The sequence below is a fragment of the Tamandua tetradactyla genome, chromosome 2, assembly GCF_023851605.1.
Source record: "Tamandua tetradactyla isolate mTamTet1 chromosome 2, mTamTet1.pri, whole genome shotgun sequence".
Taxonomy (NCBI): Eukaryota; Metazoa; Chordata; class Mammalia; order Pilosa; family Myrmecophagidae; genus Tamandua; species Tamandua tetradactyla.
This window is the reverse complement of record NC_135328.1, coordinates 118,501,483-118,528,590: the sequence shown is the minus strand read 5'-3', so window position 1 is coordinate 118,528,590 and position 27,108 is coordinate 118,501,483. Positions and strand designations below refer to the sequence as shown.

The following is a 27,108-nucleotide window of genomic DNA, read 5'->3' as shown; positions in this document are numbered from 1 at the left end:
AGTAGCAGGCCAAAAGCTGTTTCTCAAAAGGAGAGTAGTTATCTGCAGCAGATGGTAAGGCTTTGCTCCAAAATCCTAAGGGTCTGCATTGTGATTCTCCTATAGGGGCCTGCCAAAGGCTCCAGACAGCATCTCTATTTGCCACTGACACTTCCAGCACCATTGGATCTGCTGGATCATATGGCCCAAGTGGCAGAGCAGCTTGCACAGCAGCCTGGACCTGTTGCAGAGCCTCCTCTTGTTCAGGTCCCCACTCAAAATTAGCAGCTTTTCTGGTCACTCGATAAATGGGCCAGAGTAGCACACCCAAATGAGGAATATGTTGTCGCCAAAATCCAAAAGACCAACTAGGCGTTGTGCCTCTTTTTTGGTTGTGGGAGGGGCCAGATGCAGCAATTTATCCCTCACCTTAGAAGGGATATCTCGACATGCCCCACACCACCGGACACCTAGAAATTTTACTGAGGTGGAAGGCCCCTGTGTTTTTGTTGGATTTATCTCCCATCCTCTGACATGCACATGCCTTACCAGTAAATCTAGAGTAGTTGCTACTTCTTGCTCACTAGGTCCAATCAACATGATATCATCAATATAATGGACCAGTGTGATGTCTTGTGGGAGGGAGAAACGATCAAGGTCTCTGCAAACAAGATTATGACATAGGGCTGGAGAGTTGATATACCCCTGAGGTAGGACAGTGAAAGTATATTGCTGACCTTGCCAGCTGAAAGCAAACTGTTTCTGGTGGTCCTTACTAATAGCTATTGAGAAAAAAAGCATTTGCCAGATCAATAGCTGCATACCAGGTACCAGGGAATGTATTGATTTGCTCAAGCAATGATACTACATCTGGAACAGCAGCTGCAATTGGAGTTACCACCTGGTTGAGCTTACGATAATCCACTGTCATTCTCCAAGACCCATCTGTTTTCTGCACAGGCCAAATAGGAGAGTTGAACGGGGATGTGGTGGGAATCACCACCCCTGCATCTTTCAAGTCCTTAAGAGTGGCAGTAATCTCTGCAATCCCTCCAGGAATACGGTATTGCTTTTGATTTACTATTTTGCTTGGTAGGGGCAGTTCTAGTGGCTTCCACTTGGCCTTTCCCACCATAATAGCCCTCACTGCACGAGTTAGAGAACCAACGTGGGGATTCTGCCAGTTGCTCAGTATGTTTATGCCAATTATACATTCCGGAACTGGGGAAATAACTACAGGATGGGTCCGGGGGCCCACTGGACCCACTGTGAGATGGACCTGAGCTAAAACTCCATTGATCACCTGGCCTCCATAAGCCCCCACTCTGACTGGTGGTCCAGAGTGACGTTTTGGGTCCCCTGGAATTAATGTCACTTCTGAACCAGTGTCTAATAATCCCCGAAATATCTGATCATTTCCTTTTCCCCAGTGCACAGTTACCCTGGTAAAAGGCCGTCGGTCTCCTTGGGGAAGACTTAGAGGAAGGTTAACAGTATAAATTTGTGGTGGTGTAACAGGTTTCTCCCCCATAGGGACCTGGCCTCCCCTTCATTCAAGGGGCTCAGGGTCTGTAAACTGTTTCAAGTCTGGAAATTGATTAAGGGGCCGTGACTCTGTGTTTTTGTAATTCAGGTTAGACTTCTGTTCCCTTGACCTAGAACTCTTTTGTTTATACAGCTCCAACAAGAATTTAGTAGACTGCCCTTCTATTGTATTTCTAGGCACCCCATGATTTACTAGCCAATGCCACAAATCTCTGCGTGTCATATAATTTTGATGCCTCCTTTGAGTTTGTTGTCTATTATAATACCCGCGTCTACCCTGTCTTTGGTGATTAAGTGCTGCCACCTGGCTTCTGCCAACTCGGGATCCTGTCATCCCCATTGTGTTTAGGATTCCAGCTCAGTGACAGCAGTTCCTACAGTAATATCTGACCTACAGAGAAGTGCAACCACAGAGCTCTTGAGGGATGATGGTGCTAGTCTCACAAACTTATTTCTCACTGTTCTGGTAACAGGTGCATCCTCTGGACATTCCTGGGGTGTAAGAGCAGGCTTTGCATGATAAATCCACTCTAACATCCCAATCTCTCTAAGCCTCTGGATCCCCTCATCTACATTATACCAGGGCAGTTCTGGCATTTCAACCTCAGGTAATGTTGGCCACCTTTTGATCCATGTTTCAACCAACCACCCAAACAAGCTGTTAACACCTTTTCTAACTGCTCTAGCTATAACATTGAATGCAGAATCTCTGCTTAGTGGGCCCATATCAATAAATTCAGCCTGATCCAGCCTTATATTCCTCCCACCATTATCCCACACTCTTAAAATCCATTGCCACACATATTCCCCTGATTTCTGTCTATATGAATTGGAAAACTCACACAGTTCTTTTGGAGTATAACGTACCTCCTCATGTGTGATACTTTATACCTCACCTTTAGGGGCCTATTGGGACTTTAGTCTAGTTATAGGTCTAGAAGAAATGAAGGGTGGTGGGGGTGGGTCATGAAAAGAATTAGAAATATCTTCCAAGCCATTTGCTTCAGGGTCTTCATTTGCAGTTTCATCTGGTGAAACAGGATTAATAACTCTAGGGCTAATCCCTTCAGGAGGAGGTTGGGTGGCCAATTCCTCAAGGCAGGCTGGAGGTGGGGTGGCTATGTCCTCAGGGCAGACTATTACAGGGTTATCTAAAGAAGGCTCAGCATGGTCTAGGGTTTCAACCTCACCCCCAACATCATTATCAATCCATATGTCACCATCCCATTTTTCAGGGTCCCACTCCTTTCCAATCAATGCCCTCACTTTAACGGCAGACACCATGCAAGACTGAGATTTCAGTTTACGTTGTAAAGTTGCTACTCTAACAATAAGATTCTGAGTCTGATTTTTAGAGATCTCAAGTCTATGGCTACAGGAAATAAAATTTTCCTTCAGGATACTCATAGAAACCTCTACATCTTTCAGACGGCACTTAAGCTTCTTGTTTGAAGCTTTAAGCCCATCCCTTTCACCCTTTAATGTAGACAGTGTATCTAACAACAACCAACCAACATCTCTATAACTCTTATTTCTACAAAACTCTGTAAAGGTGTCAAAAACATTATCCCCCAAAGTCTGGCTTCATACAAGCGAAGCCTTAGGAGAATCGAATGATGATATTTTGACTATCTCCTTTGCCAACTCAGTCCATGGATTGGGAGTGTCATTCTGATTACGGGAATCAGAGTCCTTAGTGTCTCTGAGCCCAGTCAGAGTAGAAAACCATTCATAAAAACCCATTTTTAAGATTCTGTTCCTTAAGAACCACTCCTGGTACCAAGATGTATTAGTTAGGGTTCTCTAGAGAAACAGAATCAACAGGGAACACTTGCAAATATAAAATTTATGAAAGTGTCTCACGTGACCGTAGGAACGCAGAGTCCAAAATCCACAGGGCAGGCTGCGAAGCCGACGACTCCAATGGATGGCCCGGATGAACTCCACAGGAGAGGCTCACCAGCCAAAGCAGGAATGGAACCTGTCTCCTCTGAGTCCTCCTTAAAAGGCTTCCCATGATTGCATTTAGCATCACTAATTGCAGAAGACACTCCCCTTTGGCTGATTACAAATGGAATCAGCTGTGGATGTAGCTGACGTGATCATGACCTAATCCTATGAAATGTCCTCATTGCAACAGACAGGCCAGTGCTTGCCCAATCAGATGAACAGGTACCACAACTTGGCCAAGTTGACACCTGTCCCTAACCATGACACATGACTTTAATACTTTCAAACTGCCACAGATGATAACATTCTTTATCCTGTATTCTGATATACTTTAGTCCTGTCCAAATCAGCTTCCTTCATATCTCCAAGTCTGATCATTTTTTCAGCTGTTTGGACTGTTCCTATATGGGGTACTGCTGATTTTCAAAGCTTCAGAGCTCTAACTCTGAGTTGCAGGTGTCACGTAAATGCCCAGAGTTTCTGGAAATGACCATCATAAGCTGTGTTCTTAATTTCAATTCTCCAGGTTCACACATTAATGTTAATTCATCTCAGTGGGACAATACATATTTGTCCTTTTGTTTCTGGCTAATTTCACTCAGGATAATGTCCTCAAGGTTCATCCACATTTTTACATGCTTCATGACTTCATTTTCTTATAGCTGTGTAATATTCCATAGTATGTAAATACCGCAGCTTGTTTAGCCACTCATCTGTTGATGGACATTTGGGCTGTTTCCATCTCGGCATTTGTAAATAATTCACTCTAAGTATTGGTGTGCAATTGTCCTTTTGTTTCATTGCCCTCACGTCCTCTTAATAGATACCTACCAATGGTATTGCTGGATCATATGGCAATTCTATAGTTAGCTTCCTCAGGAACCACCAAACTGCCTTCAAGAGTGGTTGGACCATGTTACATTTCCCATCAACAGTTGGACCAAATCCTCTTTCTCCACATCCTCTCCAGCATTTGTCATTTTCTGTTTTGTTTTGTTTTGTGTTTGATAATGGTCATTCTAATGGGTTTGAGATGAGATTTCATTGTGGTTTTGATTTTTATTTCCCTATTTGCCAGTCAAGTTGAGCATCTTTTCATGTACCTTTTAGCCATTGGTATTTCCTCTACTAAGAAGTGTCTGTTCATGTCTTTTGCAAATTTTTTATTGTGTTGTTCATCTTTGTTTTTCAGTTGAATAATCTCTTTATGTATTCTGGATACTAAATCCTTATCTAATATGTAGTTTCCAAATATTGTTTCCCATTGAGTAGCTGCCTTTTTACTCTCTTGACAAAGTTCTTTGATGCATAGAAGTGTTCAATTTTGAGGAGTTCCCATGTGTGTTTCTTTTTTCACTGCTCATGCTTTGGGTTAAGATCTAAAAAAACCACCTTCTATTACAAGATTTATAAGATATTTCTCTACAGTTTCTTCTACAGGTTTTTTGGTCATAGCTATAATGTTCAGGTGTTTGATCCATTTTGAGTTTGAGGGTATGTAATATGGATCCTGTTTCTTCTTTTGCCTATGGATAGCTGGTTCTCCAAGCACCATTTATTGAAAAGGCTGCTCTGTCCCCGGTGGGTTGGTTTGACTGCCTTATCAAAGTTCATTTGTCTATAGATGAGAAGGATCTACATCTGAAGACTGTTCGATTCCATGGTCAGTGTATCTATCTGTATGCCAGTACCATGCTTTTGTTATTTTTTTTACTTTCTTTTTTTTCATGTTTTGTTCAGTTTATACCGATAGCCAGCACTTTTAAAAAAAAATTATGAATAATGAAGACGCATACAAACGTTCTTGATATGCAGACATTCATGACATGGTTACAATCAGTGGCTCACAGTATCATCACATGGTTGTGTATTCATCACCATGATAATTTTTTTGAACATTTGCATCCCTCCAGCAAAAGAAAGAAAAATGAAAAAACCCACACATGCCATACCCCTTACCACTCCCTGTTATTGACCATTAGTATTTCAATCTACACAATTTATTTTAACATTTGTTCTCTGTATTATTTATTTCTTATCTGTATATTTTACTCATCTGTCCATACCATAGATAAAAGGATCATCAGACACAAGGTTTTCACAATTAGTCACATTGCAAAAGCTATAGCATTATATAATCATTTCAAGAAACATGGCTACTGGAACACAACTCTCCAGTTTTAGGCACTTTCCTCTATCCACTTTAATACACCACAAACTAAAAAGGTGATATCTATATAATGTGTAAGAATAACCTCCAGGATAACCTCTTGGCTCTGTTTGAAATCTCTCAGCCACTGACACTTTATTTTGTCTCATTTTTCTCTTCCCCCTTATGGTTGAGAAGATTTTCTCAATACCTTGATGCTGAGTTCCAGCTCATTCTAAAGGATTTCTTTGCCCAGTTGCCAGGAAGGTTTACTACCTTGGGAGTCATGTCCCATGTAGAAAGGAGAAGGGCAGTGAGTTCACTTGCCATGTTGGCTGGGAGAAAGGAACAGACTACATCTGAGCAACAACAGAGGTTCTTTGGGCGGGGGGCATGTCTCTTAGGCCTAATTTTAAGTAGGCTTACCCTATCTTTTGCGGGGATAAATTTCATAGGGACAAACCCCAAGATTGAGGTTGATTTGGTTGTCCCCACTTCTTGAGAGAACATCAGGAATTCTCCAAATGGGGAAGTTTAATTTTTCCCCTTTTCTCCCCATATCCCCAAGGGGACTTTGCTAATACTTCTTTATTCATGATTTAAATTACTCTTTGCTTTTTTGGGGCTTCACACTAACCTGGACAAACCTACAAGAAATCATGCCCTATTCAAGGTTCCATGTACTTATGGTGTTCAATTAAACTGTCCATATAAGTTAAATTAGGAAATGCACTAGTCAAAATATAAATTTTGTACCAAATAAACATTTCTTGCTTTATTCTCACGCAGAAGTTTTAAAATATGAATGACTATCTATTTTCAGCACCCTGCAATATTGACATTCCTTTGTTCTTCCTTATGCAAAAACATTTTTAATTTGTACATTTAGTCACTATTATTGTACACTAGCCATTCCTAGATTGCACCATCTCAGTCTTTGTTGTCTGTCTTTCCCTCTGGTTTCTTATGTGCCCCCAGCCCTACTCCTCCTTCTATCATTCTCTCTTTCAACTTCCTTTAGTGTACTTACATTATTCTGCTACAATCAGGTAGTATTATGCTATCCATTTCTGAATTTTTACAGTCAGTCCTGTTGCACAATCTGCATCTCTTCACCTCCAGTTACCCAATATCTATCCTATTTCTATCTCCTGATGACCTTTGTTCTTAAGTGAAACTCTCCAAGTTCATTCATTAATGTTAATTCATATCAATGAGCTAACATTAATGTTAGTTCATATCAGTATTTGTCCTTTTGTTTCTGGCTAATTTCACTCAGCATAACATCCTCAAGTTGCATCCACATTGTTACATGCTTCATGACCTTTTTCTCTCTTACAGTTGCATAGTATTCCATTGTATGTATATTTCACAACTTGTTTTGCCACCCATCTGTTGATGGACATTTGGGCTGTTTCCATCTCTTGGCAATTATAAATAATGGTGCTATAAACATTGGTGTGCAGATGTCCGTTTGTGTCCTTGCCCTCATGTCTTCTTAATAGATACCTACCAATGGTATTGCTGTATCTTATGGCACTTCTATACTTAAGTTTCCTGAGGAACCACCAAACTGCCTTCCACAGTGGTTGTAACATTTTACATTCCCACCAACAGTGGATAAGTATGCCTCTTTCTTCACATCCTCTCTAGTACTTGCCATTTTCTGTTTTATTGATAATGGCCATTCTTGTGGGTGTGAGATGATATCTCATTGTGGTTTTGATTTGCATTTCCCTAGTTAGCCAGGGAAGTTGAGAATCTTTTCATGTGACTTTTAGCCATTTGTATTTCCTCTTCTGAGAAGTATCTGTTTGTGTCTTTTGCCCATTTTTCACATGGGCAGGCACTGGGAATCGAACCCGGGTCCTCTGGCATTGCAGGCAAGCATTCCTGCCTGCTGAGCCACTGCCCATTTTTTAATTGGGTTGTTTGTCTTTTTGTTGTTGAGTTGAACAGTCTCTTTATGTATTCTGGATAATAGACCCTTACCTGATATGTTGTTTCCAAATATTGTCTCTCATTATGTAGGCTGTCTTTTTACTTTCTTGACAAGTTCTGTGTTGCACAAAAGTGTTTGATTTTGAGGAGTTCCCATTTATCTATTTATTTCTTCAATGCTTGTGCTTTGGGTGTAAGATCTAGGAAACCACCTCCTATTACAAGTTTTTTTAAGATATTTCCCTACATTTTGTTCTAAAAGTTGTATGGTCTTAGTCTAATGTTTAAGTCTTTGATCCACTTTCAGTTAGTTTGTGTGTGGGCTATGGATCCTCTTGCATTCTTTTGCATATGAATATCTACTTCTCCAAGCACCATTTGTTGAACAGACTGTTCTGTCACAGGTGAGTTGGCTTGACTGCCTTATCAAATATCAATTGTCCATAGATGAGAGGTTATATATCTGAACACTCTATTAAATTCTGTTGGTGAGTATAACTATCTTTATGCCAGTGCCATGGTGTAGCTGCATAATAGGCCTTAAAATTATGTAGTGTGAGACCTCTGACTTCATTTTTCTTTTTTAAGATACTTTCAGCTATTTGGGGCACACTGCCCTTCTGAATATTGGTTATTGGTTTTTGTATTTCTGCAAAGTAAATTTTTGGGATTTTAATTGGTATTACAATGAATCTATAAATCAATTTAGGTAGAATTGATATCTTAACTGTATGTAGTCTTCCAGTCCATGAACATAGTATGCCCTTCCATTTATTTAGGTCTTTTGTGTTTTCTTTTAGCAAATTTTTGTAGTTTTCTTCATATAGGTCTTTTGTATTCTTAGTTAAATTTATTCCTAAATATTTTATACTTTTGGTTGCAGTTGTAAATGGAATTTTTTTCTTGATTTACCCCTCAGATTGCTCATTACTGGTGTACAGAAACTCTACATATTTTGAGTGTTGATCTTGTAACCTGCGAATTTGCTGTATTCATTTATTAGCTCTAATAGTTTTGCTAAAACTTCCAACACAGTGTTGAATAACAGTGGTGAGAGTGGACATCTTCTCTTGTTCCTGATCTTAGTGTGAAAGCTTTCAGTCTTTCCCCATTGAGGATGATGTTAGCTGTGGGTTTTTCATATGTTCCCTTTATCATGTTGAGGTTCCCTTCAATTCCTATCCTTTGAAGTGTTTTCAGGAAGAAATAATGTTGAATTTTGTCAAATGCCTTTTCTGCATCAATTGAGATGATCATGTGCTCTTTCTGCTTTGATTTGTTGATATGATGCATTCCATTAATTGATTTTCTTATGTTGAACCATCCTAGCATACCTAGGATGAATCCCACTTGATCATGGTGTATTATTCTTTTAATGTGCTGCTGGATTCGGTTTGCAAGAATTTTGTTGAGGATTTTTGCATCTTTGTTCATTAGAGAGATTGGTCTGTAATTTTCTTTTCTTGTAGTATCTTTGTCTGGCTTTGGTATGTGGGTGATGTTGGCTTCGTAGAATGAGTTAGGTAGCCTTCCCTCCTCTTACAATTTTTTTTAAGATTTTGAGCAGGATTGGTAGTAATTCTTTCTTAAATGCTTGGTAGAATTCACATAAGAAGCCATCTAGTCCTGGATTTTTCTTTTTTGGAAGCTTCTTAATGACTGATGCAGTTTCTTCACTTGTGATTGGTTTGTTGAGGTCATCTGTTTCTTCTTGAATCAATGTTGGTTGTTCAAACCTTTCTAGGAAGTTGTCCATTGCATCTACATTGTCTAGTTTATTAGCATCCTCTCATTACCTCCTTTATTTCTTCGAGGTCAGTGGTTATGTCTCCTCTTCCATTTCTTATTTTATTTATTTGAATTCTCTCTGTTTTTCTTTTTGTGAGCCTTGCTAAGGGTCCGTCAATTTTATTGATTTTCTCAAAGAACCAACTTCTGGTTTTGTTGATTTTCTCAATTGTTTTCATGTTCTTAATTTCATTTATTTCTGCTCTAATCATCGTTATATCTTTTGCTTTGCTTGCTTTGGGGTTAGTTTGTGGTTCTTTCTCTAGTTCTTCCAAGTGAACAGTTAGTACCTTGGTTTTTGCTCTTTCTTCTTTTTAGATAAAGGCATTTAGGGCAATAAATTTCCCTCTTAGCACTGTTTTTGCTATATCCCATAAATTTTGATATGTTGTGCTTTCATTTTCATTTTCCTTGAGATATTTACTGATTTCTCTTGTAACTTATTCCTTGAGCCACTGGTCCTTTAACAGTATGTCATTGAGTCTCATTATATTTGTGAATATTCTGGTCCTCTGCCTGTTACAGATTTCCAGCTTCATTCCTTTATGATCTGAGAAACTGTTTTGCATGATTCCAGTCTTTTAAATGTACTTTGACTGGCTTTGTGACCCAGCATATGATCTATTCTTGAGAATGATCCATGAATACTTGAGAAAAAGATGTATCCTGCTGTTGTGTGGTGTAATTTTCTATAGATATTTGCTAAGTCTAGTTCCTTTATTGTATTATTCAAGTTCTCTGTTTCTTTATTGATCCTCTGTCTACCTCTTATATCCATTTATGAGAGAGGGGAATTGAAGTTTCCAACTGTTATGGTAGATGTGTCTATTTTTCTTTTCAGTGTTTGCCTCATGCATTTCGGAGCACTCTGGCTCAGTGCATATATATTCACTATTGTTATGTCTTGTTGTTGAATTGTTCCTAATGTCCTTCTTTGTCTCTTTTAATTGTTTTACATTTGAAGTCTAATTTGCCAGATCATAAAGGTACTCCTGGTCATTTCTGATTTTTGTTGCATGAAATATCTTTTCCTAACCTTTCACTTCCAACCTATCCTTGGGTCTCAAATGCATCTCATATTTTTCCATTCTTTTCCTTGTATATTTTTTTGTGTGTCAGGAGTTCAGATGTCTAGTCCTCTAGTTCACTAATCCTTTCTCATCCTTCTTCAGATGTATCCTTGTAGATTTCCATTGTTTTTTTTTTTTTTCATGTCTTCTAGTATGTCTTTCATTCCCCTAAGTTTTGTGTTTGTCTTTTCAAACTTTTTGTTTGTTCTTCTTGGTCACCTAATGCATTCCTTATATTCTCCCTCAACTCACTAATTTGATATTTGATGAGATTTTCCATGTCTATATGAACATCCTGAATTCGTTGTTTCAACTCCTATATCTCATTTGGAGGTTTGATTTCTTCCTTTGACTGGGCCATATCTCCTATTTTCCTAGTATGACTTGTTACTTTTTGCTGGCATTTAAGTATTTAATTTCCTAATTAGTCCCTTCTGGGGGTTGTTTTCGCTCCTTTCCTTACAGTTTTCTTGCTTGATGGCTTTGTTTTCTATCTGTTCTTTAGTATTCAGCTCGACTTATTCTTGATCTCTAGCATAAGTTCTGTTTAACTGATCAGAATTTTTCAGTTCTTGTTTTGCTGTTTCTTACCCTGCTATATGGAGCCTTTTTTTTTCTGTTCTTCTTTTTTACTTGAGGATGGTCTTCTCAAATATTATAGATCCCAGTGAGGTTTTCCCCAACTGGACTGACCCACATCTCAGGAGGGAAAAGTCTCCAGGTTCAGTTTTTCCAGAGGGTGAGATCCAGCAAGTTGTTAGGCTTTCCTGTGAAGCCTCTAGACTCTGTGTTTTCCTATCCTACCTAGCATGTGGCACTTGTCTGCCTAAGGCTTCCCACCAGTGTACAGTGATGTGGTACCTTTAATTTCAGCAGACTCTCTCTGCAGGAGCATGGTTGAGACAGACGTGAGGTTTTTAGGTTGGCAGTAATTACTTCAGTTTTCCAGTCCTGTGGCCTGAATTCCTTGAAGGAGGGATTCCACTTGAGCTGGACCCTGCCTTTTTCTTGGGAAAGATACCTCCTTTAGAGACTTAAGTCCTATTACATGACTAGTTACTTTCTCTCTCAGACAAGCATAATTTTGCCCTTTCCTGGGGCAATGCTGCAGCATGAGAAGGCTTCCATTTCTATCTCATGAGCTGTTAAGGAGTGTAAAAAAAGGAAAACAAACAAAAGTCTTTTCAGAGTGGGACTCCAGTGCTTCAGGTTTGTCAATCAAGAGCTTAAGTTGATTGTCGCTCTGGATATCTTCAGGCTCTATATGCCCCCCGCCTTTTTTTAATAATTAAATAAATATCTTTATATATGATACTTCAGATTTTATAAATGTCAACTATATAACAACTCAAAGTCCTGAAAATTCTAGCTGAGGCACAACTACCTATCAAGGCCCTTTGTAAAATTAAAGATAACAAAGTGTCAAGAGAGAGAAGTTTTGTCCTTCCAACAGAGATATAATAAATGAACTTACTTCCCTGATCCTTTAAGGGCCACACTGAAAAAACTTTCTTTTAAGGGCATCCCAAGTAAGTAGTTAAATCAGTGAACCCATATTTAGAAAAATAAACCCCATAATTGAAAAAGATACATCAGAGGCCCCCTTTTCTTGAGGTCCAGCCGTTTTCCAGTATTTTATGCTGTCTGACTCGAAAAGCCTCTGGCCTTTTTTTTCCCTGTCAGTCCTGCCCCTTCTCTGCAGGGCAAAAACTCCTAGTTCCTTTAGTGCTTATTGCAGGTTTATCTGTGCTGGGGGCCTATTTTTAGTAGTCAGAATTTGCTAATTAACTCCACAAGTGGAGCTTGGTTGAGCTAAGCCCTTGCTGCTTGTATAGTCTGTTTATTTTCCCCTCCAGGAACCAGCTTGCCCTCCCATGGGTGTGGGGCGCTGGCCTCTGTGGCTTTGGGAAATAACAGTTGTGTGTGGGGTCTCAGTTGTGTGTCTGGTTACTGATGGAGCCCCAGCAGTTGTTCTGTACTGATCCTGGGTATTTACTAGCTACTCTGGAAGATGAACTAAATTCTATACCTCACTAAGCCACCATCTTGCCCAACCTCCCCACAGACTGAACTCAGAATTCGTAATCTGATTGAGAAGAGACTATCTCAAGAAATATACTATGGTGATTTTACCAGGATATAGTAAAAAGTTAAAGAGTGAGGCATTAGAGTTAAAGGATAAGGTAATCAGGAATAGGTGGTTTGTTGCGTAATATGAACTTGAAGATCCAAGACTAGCTCCAGGATTTCTTACTTTATAGAAAATACAGGGGGAAGTTGGAATATTGTGACTTGCTGAGTTTTGACAAAGATTGTAACTGAACAGACTAGACTGGCAAATTGTATAACAGTGTATAACAGGTAGTAATTTAAAGTGCATAAGCAAGTCTTTTAAGACTTAAGAAGCTGAGATCTTTACTCCCCATCAACATGGTCATGCCCTAGATGTTATCACCAGAAAAGGTATAATTTCAAGATATTAATTCAGACTTCATTCTCCAACTGTATTCTTATTTTCCTAGCCTACATGCCTATATTATAAGAGTTCTGCCTTACCCAGAGCTCTAATTTATTGACTTCTATTTTTTCTCACTCATTTCCTCCTCCTTTCTCATCCGGTATAGGGGTCATTGTCATTATTAAACAGTTTAACAAGTACCTGAAGTGTCTTTGCTCCTTGTATAGTTTGTTAAGATGGCGGAATGCAATATACCAGAAATGGAACAGTTTTTAAAGGGAAATTTAATAGAGTTTATTTTAATTGATCATCAATTTGAACTGAGCTCAGTTATCTTATGAATATGCTTCTCTGGAAAGTGTTCATTTTTCAGGTCTTTGAAATTACTATTTTATACTTTGTTTATACCCTTCAGTCCTTTGAAATCCTCACATTTATCATCACACATTTCCAGCAAATGATCTTCCTTCATGTATCATAGAGATAATAAATCTGTTATCCTCATATTTCTTTGGCTGAATTTATATACTGTCTTTTCTGTGTTTATCTGCTCATATTTACTGTAAAAAAGGATGTGTCCTCTTTCTCATCAAAAACCAATGCTGTCACCTGTCTTCTAGATTTTACTCCCTCCTTCTTTCTCAGGGTCTTTTAATTATTATTTATTCTGTGACCTGAACTTTAACCCTTCCATTCCTTACCATTTAAATGTTGTTTGGACTCTCCAATATTTAGTCTCAGCTCTTCTGTTACTGTTCACTTTTTTATCTGATTTTCTTAAATGCCAAGAATTTCAAAATAGTTTACAAATACAGTCTATGTATTCACACTCTCCAACCACTCCTGTTTAGTTTCTACCTAATCTACACCTACATTTCTTTTTAAGGCCACGTATAATCTTAAAAATAGTTTTATGGAAGTATAATCAACGTACAACATACTTGTTTTGTTTAGTGTGTACGATCTGACGTTTTGACCTATGTATACATGTGAAACTGTCAGTTCAGTCAAAATAATGCACATCTCCATCACATCCAGATGTTTGCTGATGTCCCTTTGTAGTCCTTCCTCCTACTCCCAGCCCCCACCCCACATCCCTGCAACCACTAAACTCCTTTCTGTGCTACAGATTAGTTTCCTTTTTCAGAATTTTACAGAAATGAAACCATATACTCTCTGATTTCTTTTTGGGGGGTAGGAGGACAGGTTTAGCTTTTTCTATTCAATGGGATTATTTTGAGATTCATTTATGTTGTAGTGTGTGTATTAATCATATATGTATATTTTTATTGTTGAGTAGTATTTCATTATATACATATACCACAATTTGTTTCTCCATTTACTATTTGGATATTTGGGCTGTTTCTAGTTTTTGACTATCTCACATGAAGTTGCTATGAGCAATTGTATATAAGTTTTTTATGGCCATATGCTTTCTTTTCTGGATAAATACCTAGGTATGAAATGGCTGAATATATAATGTGTTTATCTTTTTAGGAAACTGCCAGCAACCTGTTTCCCAAAGCGGTTGTATCATTTATGCTCCCTCAAGCAGTATATTAGGAGGCTTATAGTTCCTCTACATCCTCAGTAATACTTGGTATGGTTATTCTTTTTACATTTTAGTCATTCTCATAAGGATGTAGTGGTATCTTGTGATTTCAGTATGCATGTCTTGATACTTAACATTGAGCATTTATTTATTTTGCCTCCAGCATATCTTAATTGAAGTTTTTTTTTAATTATGCTGTTTATTTTCTTATTATTGAGTTTTGGAAGTTCTTTATGTATTGATTCAAGTCTTTTATCAGCTCTTTGAATTATAAACATTTCCTCCCAGCCTATGGCATATCTTTTCATCTTCCTAATAGTATCTTCCAAACCACATTTTTTAACTTTGATGTTGTCTGTTTTGTTAATTGATTCCCTTATGAATTAGGCCTTTAGGGTTGTATCTAAGAAATTTTTGCCTAACCCAACCTTAACACAGTTTTCTCCTATGCTTTATTTTAGAAGTTTTGTCATTTTAGAGTTTACATTTAGTTTTATGAACCATTTTCAGTTAATTTTTGTATATGTATAAGGTATGGATTAGTTTACTCTCTCTTTCTCTCATATGGATGTCCAGGTTTTCCACCACCAGTTGTTGAAAAGATGATCATTTTTCTACTGAACTGTCTTTGCACCCTTGTTAAAAGTCATCTATGTGTAAGTGTCTTGTTGGACTTCTTTTGTTCCATTGATCTACTTGTCTATCTTTGTGCCAATACTACCCTCCCTTGGTAACTATAGCTTATAAATCTTGAAATCAGGTAGTGCTGCTCTCCCAACTTAGTTCTTCCTTTTCAAAATGTGGACTATTTGAGATTGTTTGCATTTTGAAATGAATTTAAAAGCAGTTTGACAAGTTCTGCAAAATAGCCTGCTCAGATTTCACTTAGGATTGTCTTGACTTTCTAGATCAGTTTGGGGAGAACTGACCCATTAGCAATATTGAGTCTCTGTACCCTTGAAGGCAGTATATCTTTTCTTTATTTAGGTCTTTAATTTCTTTCAGGAATTTGTTATTTTCAGTATAGTCATCTTTCACATTGTGTGCCAGATTTATCCCCGTTTCATATTTTTTGATGTACTTGTCAGTGACCAGTTTTTGGTTTCATTGATTTTTCTTTGGTTTTTTTTCTCTTGTCTGTTTCTTTTTTAAAGCTATTTTATTGATACATATCATATATTCACATGCCATATAATCATCCAAAGTGTATAATCAGTGGTTCACAGTGTCATCATATAGCTGGGCATTCATCATCACGATTGAGTTTTGACGTTTTCATTACTCCAAAAAAAAGAATAAAATTAAAAATAAAAGTTAAAAAAAGAACACCCAAAATATCCCACCCCCTCCATCTTCCCAATTATTTATTTATTTTTTGTCTTTAATTTCTTACTCATCTGTCCGTACACTGGTAAAGGAAATGTCATTCAGAAGGTTTTCACAATCACATGGTCATACCTTAAAGATTCTGTAGTTATTGAATCATCTTCAAGAATCAAGGCTATTGGATTACAGTTCAACAGTATCAGGTATTTTCCTCTCGCTCCTTCAATATACCACAACTGAAAAGGGATATCTGTATTAGCTATTTCTTTTATTTCTACTTTGATCTTTATTGTTTCCTGATTACTTTGTAGTTTGAGTTTGTTAGGTTTTGTTTTATTTCTTAAGTCGGAATCTGAGGTTATTGATTTGAGACATTTATTCTTTTCTAATTTGAGCATTTAGTGCTATAAATTTATCCCTAAGTACTGCTTTTGTGACATCCCACTAGTTCAATATGTTGTATTTTAAAATACCTTCTAATTTTCCTTTTGAGTTCTTTGGCCCACAGTTTCATTTACAACTATGTTATTTAGTTTCCACATATTTCGGGGAGGGGATATTGGTTTTATTTAATTTTGTTGTGCTTAGAAAACACTCTGCATGACCTGAATCTCCAAAATTTATTTAGCCTTTTTTTACAAGAGAGAGTATGATTTATCTTGGTAAATATTCCATGCAAACTTGAGAATAGTGTGTCTTCTGTTGTTGGGTGGGGTGCACTGTAAATTTCAATTAGGTTAAGTTGGTTGATAGTATTATTCAGATATTCTGTACTCTTATTCTCTTCCAAGTACTTGTTCTATCAGTTATCAAGAGAAGGGTATTGAAATCTCTGATTGTAATTGTGAATTTGCTTATTTTCTCTATGGTTCTGTAAGTTTTGCTTCATGTATTTTGAAGCTTTTATTAGTATATATATTTAGGATCACTATGTACTCTTGAGGATTTAATCATTATGAAATGTCTTTTATTCCTGGCAGCAGTTTTTTCTTTGAAATCTATTTTATCTGATGTTCGTGTAGCCACTCTAGTTTTGTATTGAGATAGGTATTAGCACAAGATATCTTTTCCTATTCTTTTACTTTTAGGCTATTTCTGCCTTTATATTTAAAGGGTGTTTTTTTGTAGGCAACATGTATTGAGCCTGCTTTTTTATATAGTCAGTCAAACTTTGCCTTTTGATTCAGAGTTTCAACCATTTACATTTTCCTAATTCCATTTTATTTCCTTTGTTCGTTTTTTAGCACCACATAAACTATAATTCTTTGTTTTTGTTATTTTAGTGGTTTCTGTAGGGTAAGTGGTGTAGATCCTTTAACTTATTACAGCCTATGGTTAAGTGATCTATCACTTCCCAACCTAGTATAAAAACCTCCTGACCTTTGTGCTTTTTTGTCATATAGTTTTCTATGTGATCTGAACTCAGCATTACTTTGTTATTCCTTTTGTTCAAATAAATAGTCCATTTAAAAATCACTGTGGTAACATATATAAAATATAAAATTTCCCATTTTTACCACTTTCAAATAATGGAGTTAAGTGGTATTAATTATATTCACAGGGCTGTTAATATCACCACCATTCATAACCAGAATTTTTCCCAAATCATCCCAGAAAGAACCTCTGTACTCTTTAAGGATTAACTCCCCATTCAGTTGTCTTTTTATTTTTTTTTTTTAAAGTGGTAGGTTTACAGAAAAAGCATATCTAAAATACAAATTCCCATATTACCACCTGTTCTAGTTTGATAGCTGCCAGAATGCAATATATACCAGAAACAGAACACCTTTAAAAGGGGGAATTTATTAAGTTGCAAATATACAGTTCTAAGGCTATGAAAATGCCCAATTTTAAAGCAAGTGTATAATAATCTCCAAGTTAAGGCACCAGCTGGTGGTTACCTTCACTGAAGAAAGGTTGATGAAGTTTTTGTCTTAACTGGAAAGGCACATGGCAGACATGATGACGTCTGCTAGCTTTCTCTACAGGCTTCTTGTTTCATGAAAGTCCCCCAGGGATGTTTTCCTTCTTCATCTACAAAGGTCTCTGACTGCGTGGGCTCTTGTGTATCTCATGGCTCTCAAGCTCTCCAAAATCCTTCCTGTTTTAAAGGATTCCAGTAAACTAATCAAGAGCTAACTGGAATGGGGAGAGTTGCAACTCTCTGGAAGCTATGTAATCAAAAGTTGCCACCACAATTGAGTGGGTCACATCTCTGTGGAAACAATCAGAAAGCTCCCAGCCAGCAATATTAAATGAGGATTAAAGGACATGACTTTTCTGGGGTCCACCACAGATTCAGTCCAGCACACCACCCTATTATTAGCTTTGTATTAGTGTGGTACAGTTATTACAATTCATGAAAGAACATTTTTAGGCTAATATATGTATAGCCTAAAATTTCCCCTTTAAACCACATTCAAATACATAACTGGGTCCTTTTAATTATGTTCACCATGTTGTGCTACCATCACCACCATCTGTTACCAAAATTTTTTCTATAATCCCAAATAGAAACAGTGTACAATTTAAGCATTAACTTCCCATTCACTGATCTTTTCAAGAGATGTAAATAACATGGTACCCATTGTATTATGACTGATTTTTTTCTGAAGAGAATTCAATTGTGATTCCTATCTTTGTTTTTCTGTACGTAACCTGTCTTTTCTAATCTGGCTGCTGTTTTATATTTTCATCTTATAACCGGTTTTAGGCAATTTGATTATGTTGTGTCTTGATGTATTTTTCCTTCAGGTTGCTTTTACCTGTGGCTTGTTGAAGCTTCTTGGGTATAATAGGAAAAAGCTTTGCCATTATATTTTAAAATAGTTTTTCTCTATCCCCCTTTCCTGTCGTTTGGAACTTGAATTACATATGTGTTTATCTCCTTGAATTTATTCCACAGCTTACTGCTTTGTAAATTATTTTTTCCTTAATTGTCATTTCTGCATTTCATTTTGTATAGTTCTTATTGTGGTATCTTTAAGTTCATGTGTCTTTTATTCTGAAATGTTGAATTTGCCACTAACTCATGCAATGAATTTTTCATTTTAGACATTATAGTTTGATTTGGGTTATTGTTATATTTTATATGTTACTAGTTAACTTTTTGCACTTATGTAATACAGTTACAATAATTAATTTAATATCCTTTCCTGTCATTTCCATAGTTTCTGTCAGTTCTCTATTGATTTTTTTTATTAGAGAAGTTGTGGGTTTATAATTCATGCATAAAGTACAGGATTCCAGTATATCACCCTATTATTAAACCTTCCATTAAGGTGGTACATTTGTTATAATTGTTGAAAGCACAGTTTTATAGTTGTTCTATTAAACATAGTCCATGGTTTTACTTCGGGTTCACTGTTTGTGTTGTGTAGTTCTATGGGTTGTTTTTAAAATTTTTATTCTAGTACCATATATGCAATTTCCCTTTCTAACCACCTTTGTTACTTGACAAAGTAGGTGGATTATTTTGCCTGATGTGCTCAAATGACCAATTCCTGAGATACCAGGGTTTCAAAGAGAGAAAAAGGTTATTGTTAGGCATGTAACAGGAGATCAGATGGCCTGTTGGCCCAAAATTGATCTCTCCAAACTGCAGTAATTCTGATAGCTTTATTAGAGAAAAAGATGTGAAGCATTTAAGATAATTAGCACAGTGGCCCCAGATGATTAGATGTGATCTAATTATTAAGCATGTGCAAACTGATTCCATGCTTAGTCATAGAATGTATGTAAGAAAATAGCGGCCCTAATATGATGATGGGCATGACTTGTAGATTAAAGTCTAAGTTACTGTGCATGTCAGGTGGGCCCATGTTAGTTGGATCCAGTCTTGTTTAACAAGATAACTTTGAACTTGGGGTGGGTTAGTTCTAGGTTGACCCAGTCAGTACCTTTCACTAATAAGCATTAGGGTATAATCTTTAGTGATTACCAGATGCTTAGCTTTGAAGAACTGCATAAAACTGGGTACAAATGAAGGTTAGTCACAAGGTTTTTACAATCACGGGGCAGAAGGTAAAGGCTATACAGTCATTATCAGAGATCAAGGCAGTTGGATTACAATTTAGAGATTTCATGAATTTCCCTCTGTCTGCTCCAATATCCCAGAAAACAAAAAGGAATTTCTATATATTGATTCAGTAATCACAATCATCCCTTAAATCATAATTACATCTTTAGATATAGATATATATGTCAGGACTGTTAATTATATTCACAATGTTTTGCTACTATCACCACCTCCATTACCAGAACATTTCCATTGTTCTAATTAGGAACTATATACATTTTAAGCCACAACTTCCTATTCCCTGTCCACACCCTGGCCCCTGGCCCCTGGCCACCTGTATTCTAGATTCTGACTCTATGAGTTTGCTTATTCTAGTTATTTCCTATCAGTGAGATCATACAGTATTTGTCCTTTTGTGTCTGGCTTACTTCACTCAGCATGCTGTCTTCAGGATTCATCCAGGTTATCACATTTATCAGAGCTTCATTCTTTTTTTTACAGCTGAATGATATTTCATTGTGCTATAGACTATATTTTGTTTATCCATTCATTAGTTGATGAACATTTGGGTTACTTCTATCATTTGGCAATTACGAATAATTCTGGGACATATGGTAATTCTATGCTTAACTTTATCTTCCACAACACTGCATCATTTTACATTCCCACCAGCAATGAAACGAGTATTCCTTTTTCACCACATCCTCTCTGACACTTGTAATTTTCTGTTTTTTTTTTAACAGTAGTCATTCTAGTGGATGTGAAATGGTATGTCATTGTAGTTTTTTTTTTTTTTTTTTTTTTTAAAGAGAGAGGGAGGAAGGGAAGGAAAGACAGAGAAGGAAGGAAGGATGGAAGGAAGAAAGGGAAACATCTTTAAACATTTTCTTGTTTTATTATATTTTGTTTGTTTGTTTGTTTTTTACATGGGCTGGGGCCGGGAATCGAACCGGGGTCCTCCGGCACGGCAGGCAAGCACTCTTGCCCGCTGAGCCACCGCGGCCCGCCCTGTCATTGTAGTTTTGATGGCATTACCCTTATGAATAATGATAAGCATCTTTTCATGTGTTTTTGGTCATCTGTTTATCTTCTTTGGAGAAATGTCTATTAAGTCCTTGCCCATTTTTAAATTGGGTTGTTATTTTGTTGTTGAGTAAAAGAATTTCTTTTTATATTCTGGAAATTTGGTAATCCAAATGCTCAGATATGTCACTCCCAAATATTTTCTCCATCATATAAATTGTTGTTTAGTTTTCAGAATGTCTCCTGTTCTAGTTTGCTAGCTGCCAGAATGCAATATACCAGAAATGAAATGGCTTTTAAAAAGGGGAATTTAATAAGTTGCTAGTTTACAGTGCTAAGGCTGAGAAAATGTCCCAATTAAAACAAGTCAATAAAAATGTCCAATCAGAGGCATGCAGGGAAAGATACCTTGGTTCAAGAAGGCCAATAAAGTTCCAGATTTCTCTCTCAAGTGAGAAGGCACATGGTGAACATAGTCAGGGCTTCTCTCTCAGCTGGAAGGGCACATGGCAAACACAGCATCATCTGCTAGCTTTCTCTCCTGGCTTCCTGTTTCATGAAGCATGCTGGGAGGCATTTTCCATCTTCATCTCCAAAGATTGCTGGCTGGTGGACTCTTGGCTTCATGGTGCTGCAGCATTCTCTTCTCTCTCAATCTCTTCTTTTCTTCAAAATGTTTCCTCTTTTTATAGGATTCCAATAAACTACTCAAGACCCACCCGAATGGGTGGAGACATGTCTCCACCTAATCCATTTTAACAACCACTCTTGATCACTCAGGATCACATCAAGATCATATCAAGATGTGACTCCATAAGTCACATCTCCAGGGAGGTGATCTAATTACAGTTTCAAACATACAGTACTGAATAGGAATTAGAAGAAATGGCTGCCTTTGTTGAAGTGAGGCTGGAAAATGTTCAGCAAGGTGGCCTTATGGCTGACTAAAATTCTTGTTACTTTGGGAGAAGGAGAGAGCAAATATAGGGAGAATGTTAGTAGAGTGCTATAAACACTTCCCCAAAATCCCACTCAAACATGACCAGATAATTTATTAAAAGTAATTAATATAAAATAATTAGCATTTAATGAACATTGTTGAAGGAATTTGAAGGACATGTGATTAGTTATTGCTAACCGTAGTATATATAAATCCAGGCAGTTTAAAAGTTTACCATGGTTTTTCTGGTTGTCTTTGACAAACCATTTGGTAGGCTGAGCTAGAATTTATTGTTATATAAAGAAGCCTTTTTTATACTTAATAATTATATAAGAGGGAATAAGAGAAGTAAGTAGTTATTGTTCTCTTTCACTTAGGAGGAAAATATTCTTAATTTATGAATTTAAATATTTAACTATCATTATAAAGGAATTACAGTGAAAGTTCTACTTTTTCATTGTTCTTTGATTTATGATGGAGCAAAATACAGTTGTATGTTCAATATTAAGAGGAAAGCAAGAAAATCCTTTAATAAAAAGATTAAAGCAAATGTAATAGCTAAATAAATGAGGAGTGAACCTTTCTGAAAAGTAATGTATATTTTGGAAATAAAGCCATATTATTTGAAAATAATCTTAATTCCATGAATCCTATGTCAGGTTAAAACTTTGTTATATTTTAATGTTTTGGCATATGTTTCTACTTTGTTTTGATAATATTATTGTTTGCATTTGATTTTTGTCTTAAGGTAAAAAAAGGTAATAGAATGTATTTATTATTTGAAGGTAGGTTTTATAGCTTTTGCTTGGTATATTATTTGTTGCAGGATGATGTCTGTATCCCACTGGAACTTTTGGAATATTCAAGAAAGTTTATATTTTTAAAAATAGCTCTAAGATTTAGTGTGAACTTTAAGAATCAAAAACAGTGTGAAACCACTAGTGAAATAAATATTTGAATGACAGTGCCCTTTAAACATGCTTTTTGAAAGTTAACTTCATTTGATGTGTTTCACACTGATCATACTTAAGTTGCATGATTTTCTCACTATAAAATGGGTAACATATTAACAATTAAAATGAAATCTTCAAAGGTTGGTCTTAGCCTCATTTTTATTCATCTAAAAATAGGATAAGGCAGAAAAGATACATCCACTTCTGAGTATTTTTACTCAAACATTTTCTGCATTGCTTTTGCATTGTAGCTTGAATTTATGATTTAATAAATTAAATTTAACATAAATTTAATCTTGAATTTATGGTTTTTTTTGTTTTTGTTTTTTTTTGCTCTCTGCACCATCACCATGCCCCAGATTTTCCAAAGACAAAAAAATAATTCAAAAGGTAGAGCTGCCCTCTCGTGGTGTTCTTGTGTCTCTCTTAATAGTTGTGTCAACAGATTTAAAATTTTAGAGCTCAGTTGCTGGTGGCTTACAGTATAATTTTGTTCAATTTTCACTTTTCTTTCCGTCCTTCTGTCAGTCCATCTTTTGGAAGAGCATAAGTCTGAGAACGGAATTACTTAGATACAAGAGATTTTTAGTAGTGGTATAATTTAATTTTTATTTTTCAGGTTACTGACCAGCAGAGTTCTAAGTTGGAGTGGACTAGAACATGTGTTTGCTCAGTGTGAGTAGTATGTTTGAGAACTGTTTTTTTTATTGAACATAGCAACATACAAACACAACCATTCTTACCATATGATCATTTCATTCTTGATATATAATTAATAACTGAATATCATCACATAGTTGTACATTCATCATCATGATCATTTCTTAAAACATTTGCATCAATTCAGAAAAAGAAATAAAAAGAAAACAGAAAAAATCTCACACATACCATACCGCTTAACCCACCCTTTCGTTGATCACTAGCATTTCAATCTACTAAATTTATTTTAACATTTCTTCCCCCTATTATTTATTCATTTTTAATCCATATGTTTTACTCATCTGTCAATAAGGTAGGTAAAAGGAGCATCAGATACAAGGTTTTCACAATCACATAGTCATATTGCTAAAGCTGTATCATTATACAGTCATCTTCAAGAAACATGGCTACTGGAACACAGCTCTACATTTTCAGGCAGCCTCTCCACTACACCTTAACTGACAATGTGATACTGATTTAATGCGTAAGAATAACTTCCAGGATAACCTCTTGACTCTGGAATCTCTCAGTCACTGAAACTTTATTTTGTCTCATTTTGGGCTTCCTCCTTTTGGTCGAGAAGGTTTTCTAAATCCCTTGATGCTGAGTCCCAGGTCATTCTAGGATTTCTGTCCCACGTTGCCAGGAAGGTCCATACCCCTGGGAGTCAGGTCCCACGTAGAGAGGGGGAGGGCAGTGATTTTGCCTGTCATGTTAGCTGAGAGAGAGAGGCTATATCTGAGCAAAAAAGGAGGTTCTCTTGTGGGTGACTCTTAGGCCTAATTTTAAGTAGGCTTGACTTATCCTTTGTGGGGTTAAGTTTCATATGAACAAGCCCCAAGATTGAGGGCTCAGCCTATTGCTTTGACTGTCCCCACTGCTTGTGAGAATATCAAGAATTCTCCACTTGAGGAGGTTGGATTTTCCCCCTTTCTCACCATTCCTCCAAGGGGACTTTGCAAATACTTTTTTATTCACTGTTGAAATCACTCTGGGATTTATTGGGGCATTACTCTGGATAAACCTACAAAATCTCCTGCCCTACTCAAGGTTCCAAATACTATGGTGTTCAATTAAGCTGTCCACATAAGTTATATTAGGAAATGCACTGGTCAAAATATAAATTTTGTACCAAATAAACATTTTTTGCTTTCTTCTCACACATAAATTAAAGTTTTAAAATATGAATTACCATCCATTTTCAACACCCTGCAGTACTGAAATTCCTTTGTTCTTCCTTAGGCAAAAACATTTTTTAATTTGTACATTCAGTCACTATCATTATACACTCTAGACATTCCTAGATTATACAATCTCAGTCTCTATCGTTTATCTTTCCTTCTGATTTCATTTGTGCCCCCAGGCCTTTCCCTCTATCATCCTCACATTCAGCTTCATTCAGTGTTCTAACATTGGATACAGTTAGGTAGTATTGTAACATTTGACATTCCCACCAACAGTAGGTAAGTGTGCCTCTTTCTCCATGTCCTCTCCAGCACTTGTCATTTTCTGTGTTTTTGATCATGGCCATTCTGGTGTGTGTGAGATGATATCTTACTGTGGTTTTGATTTTTATCTCCCTAATAGCCAGGGAAGTTGAGCATCTTTTCATGTCCCTTTGGCCATTTGTAGTTCCTCTTCTGAGAAGTGTCTGTTCATGTCTTTTGCCCATTTTGTAATTGGGTTGTCTGTCTTTTTTGTTGTTGAGTTGAACAGTCTCTTTATATATTCTATATACTAGACCCATATCTGATATATTGTTTCCAAATATTGTCTTCCATCTGTAGGCTATCTTTTTACTTTCTTGACAAAGTTCTTTGATGCACAGAGGTTTAATTTTAAGGAGTTCCCATTTATTTACTTCTTTCTTCAGAGCTGGTGCTTTGGGTGTAAGGTCTAGGAAACTGCCTCCTAGTATAAGATTTATAAGATATTTCCCTACATTTTCTTCTAACAGTTTAATGGTCTTAGAGCTACTGTTTAGGTCTTTGATCCATTTTGAGTTAATTTTTGTATAGGGTGTGAGCTATGGATCCTCTTTCATTCTTGTGGATGTCCAGTTCTCTAGGCACCATTTATTGAAGAGACTGTTGTGTCCCAGGTGATTTGGCTTGACTGCCTTCTCAAGGATCAATTTTCCATAGATGAGAGGGTCTATATCTGAACACTGTGTTCGATTCCATTGGTCAGTATATCTGTCTTTATGTCAGTACCATGCTGTTTTGACCCCTATAGCTTCATAATATGCCTTAAAGTTAGGTAGTGTGAGACCTCCGACTTCATTTTTATTTCTCAGGATACTTTTAGCTATTTGGGGGACCTTGCCCTTCCAGATAAATTTAGTTATTGGCTTTTCTATTTCTGAAAAGTAAGTGTTTGGGATTTTAATTGGTATTGCATTGAGTCTGTAAATCAATTTAGATAGAATTGATATCTTAACTATATTTAGTCTTCCAGTGCATGAATACGGTGTGCCCTTCCATTTATTTAGGTCTTCTGTGATTTCTTTTAAAAATATCTTATAGTTTTCTTTGTTTAGGTCTTTTGTCTCATTAGTTAAATTTATTCCTTAATATTTTATTCTTTTGGTTGCAGTGGTAAATGGAATTTTTTTCTTGATTTCTCCCTCAGATTGTTCATTGCTAGTGTATAGAAACTCTACAGAGTTTTGTGTGTTGATCTTGTAACTTGCAACTTTGCTGTTCTCATGTATTAGCTCTAGTAGTTTTGCTGTGGATTTTTTGGGGGGTTTTCAACATATAGAATCTTATCATCTGCAAACAGTGGGAGTTTTACTTCTTCCTTTTCAATTTTGATGCCTTGTATTTCTTTTTCTTGTCTAATTCCTCTGGCTAGAACTTCCAACACAATGTTGAATGACAATAGTGACAGTGGACATCCTTGTCTTGTTCCTGATCTTAGGTAGAAAGTTTTCAATTTTTCCCCATTGATGATGATGTTAGCTGTAGGTTTTTCATGTATTCTCTTTATCGTGTTGAGGAAGTTCCCTTCTATTCCTACCCTTTGAAGTGTTTTCAGCAAGAAAGATGTTGAATTTTGTCAAATGCCTGTTCTGCATCAATGGAGATGATCATATGGTTTTTCTGCTTTGATATGTTGATACGGTGTATTACATTAATTGATTTTCTTATGTTATCTAACCATCCTTGAATACCTGGGATGAATCCTACCTGGTCATGATGTGTAATTCTTTTAATGTGCTGCTGGATTCAATTTTCAAGAATTTTGTTGAGGATTTTTGCATCTATATTTAATAGAGAGATTGGTCTGTAGTTTTCTTTTCTTGTACTATCTTTGTCTGGCTTTGGTATGAGGGTGATGTTGCCTTCTTAGAATGAGTTAGGTAGCTTTCCCTCCTCTTCCATTTTTTTGAAGAGTTTGAGCAGGATTGGTACAAATTCTTTCTGGAATGTTTGGTAGAATTCACATGTGAAGGCATCTGTTTCTTTTTGGGAAGCTTTGTAATGACTGATTCAATTTCTTTATTTGGGCTTGGTTTGTTGAGGTTGTCTATTTCTTCTCACGTCAAAGTTGGTTGTTCATGCCTTTGTAGAAAGTTGTCCATTTCCTCTACGTTGTTGTATTTACTAGGATAAAGTTGTTCATAGTATCCTCTCATAACCTTTATTTCTGTGGGGTCCGTGGTCATGTCTCCTCTTCCATTTCTTGTCTTATTTATTTGCATCCTCTCTCTTC

The 27,108-nt window shown here is 36.6% G+C and overlaps 2 protein-coding genes across 10 annotated transcripts in view; both read left to right on the top strand.

Moving 5' to 3' along the window:
* The window catches only part of LOC143673735 (cytosolic carboxypeptidase 1-like), a 295,645-nt gene that overhangs the window by 206,221 nt on the left and 62,316 nt on the right, over nt 1-27,108 (top strand). The window lies entirely within an intron of this gene.
* The window catches only part of LOC143673734 (cytosolic carboxypeptidase 1-like), a 108,327-nt gene that overhangs the window by 25,067 nt on the left and 56,152 nt on the right, over nt 1-27,108 (top strand). Inside the window, exon 1 of one of the 8 annotated variants that reach the window (XR_013170571.1) lies at nt 23,322-23,367. The exons of the other annotated variants lie outside the window; for them this stretch is intronic. The gene's annotated coding sequence lies outside the window, so the exon portion shown is untranslated. Of the gene's footprint in view, nt 1-23,321; nt 23,368-27,108 lie in introns of those variants that run through there. 8 annotated transcript variants of the gene reach the window in all.